A 1,828-nucleotide genomic window follows, 5' to 3' on the forward strand; every position below is an offset into this window, starting at 1 on the left:
GCTGGTGCCACTGTGGCTGGGGGGGCCTGAGGTTGCTGGTTCTGCTGCTGCTTCTGCCTCGTTCCCTGTGGCCTCGGGTGCTGCTTCTGCTACTGGGTTTTCTGGGGGTGTTGGCACCGCTGCTGCAGGGGCATCAGGTTCGTGGGTGTTGCCTCTGCTGCCACATAAGCTGGGGTCACAGGTGCCACTGCTGCCTCCACAGGGGAGTGGGTACCTGGGTTGTGGGCACTGCCACAGTTCCTGGAGCTTCCAGTCATGGGCGCTCTTGTTCCTGGAGCCTCAGGTCGCAGGTACCACCTTTGCTGTCACAGGCACTGGGGTCTTGGATGCTGCCTCTGCTGCTGGGAGGGTCAGAATCACAGACTCTGCCACCACTGCCAGGAGAGGTGGAGGAGGCTGGGTCATGGGCCCTGCTGTGGTTCCTGGAGTCTTTGGTCACTGGTGCTGCCATAGATCCTAGAGCCTCTAGTCGCGGGCACTACAGTGGTTCCTGGAGCCTCTGGTCACAGAAACCTCAGCAGTTCCTAGAACATCTGGTCACAAGTGCTGCCTTGGTTCCTGATGCCTCTGGTCCAGGAGCCACACTGCTGCTCCCCTGCTTCCACCGCCTCCACTAGGTCCAGTCCACCCCGCTTCGGATATATAGATGTATGGATCTCTCAGGCATCCTGGTGTACTGTGCAGAGGATAATTTGTTGGGCTATGGATGTCCTATGGTTGCAACTTAAAGAGGAGAGACAAAGGGAACAACTCTCGCTGCCATGATGCTGACGTCACCTGAGCACTGCTGCTTTCCAGCAGGGTTCTTCCTGCTGACTCATCGTGAGCTGGGCTGTGCTGCTCCTTTGCTCTCTTGCTGTCCCCTGTGGCCGTGTTTCCAAGACATGCCCTGAAAGGAGTCCTGATCATCCAGTCCTCTTTGAAACTTCCAGTCTCAATTTCTTCTGCCAGTTTCTTTTATTACATACAGACCATTTACTGTGATTAGGTACAAGAAGTATTGCTGTCCTGTGCCATTTATTTACCCTGTACAAAAATTTTTAAATGAGAAAAACAGTAAAAAGCTATTTTTACATATTTGAGTCACAGCCAACAGATTTCTCCTCACTCTAGGTCTCCCTGGGTCTCTGTCTGAACTCGGGTGGGGATGTGGGAGGGGTAGATATTGTTGAAAGAAAAAAATCTCATGCTATTGGAGAGTGTCTGATAACTGGACAAGCTCTGATTGGTCAGTACATGTGTCTGTTCAGGTCCTCCAGGAAAAAGAGACCTAAGTGGATTTATAAATGCAAGAGATTTATTGGGGGAAATGCCTTTGAAGGATAAAGGAGAGGTGGAACAGGTGTGAATTGGGAGCGCCTATAGACCATTATGATGGTCAGACACCTATGAAAGGAAAAAGGGAAAAACTGCAGTGCTCTCAGAAAACCTTGGCCAGGCTGATTCAGAGCCCCAAGCAAAAATTACCTGATTGAAGAGTCCCACATCTGCAGACGCGAGCTGGCCCTAGCACTCTCCACCAGTCATTGGCTCAGAGCAACCTGGAAAGAGTGATGTTGGTGTGGACACTGCAGAAGATCCTAAAGAGTGGAATCCTAAGGCTGTCGGTTGAACAGACATTTCAGTGCATGTTCTCTTCAAGGGAGATCTGAGCAGAATGCCCAAGTACAAACATGTAATTGTTTGCCACAGTCATGCCCCTTACTGATCATAGAGACAAGCCGCCACTCCCTTTGTTCCCCTCCCATGAGACAGTACTGGCAGTGGAACAGCCTGCTGGGAAGGCTCACATCTCACTAAGTGGTGATTTGGGGCTCTCATATTTAGA

Source organism: Equus quagga, chromosome 1, assembly GCF_021613505.1.
Source record: "Equus quagga isolate Etosha38 chromosome 1, UCLA_HA_Equagga_1.0, whole genome shotgun sequence".
Classification (NCBI taxonomy): domain Eukaryota; kingdom Metazoa; phylum Chordata; class Mammalia; order Perissodactyla; family Equidae; genus Equus; species Equus quagga.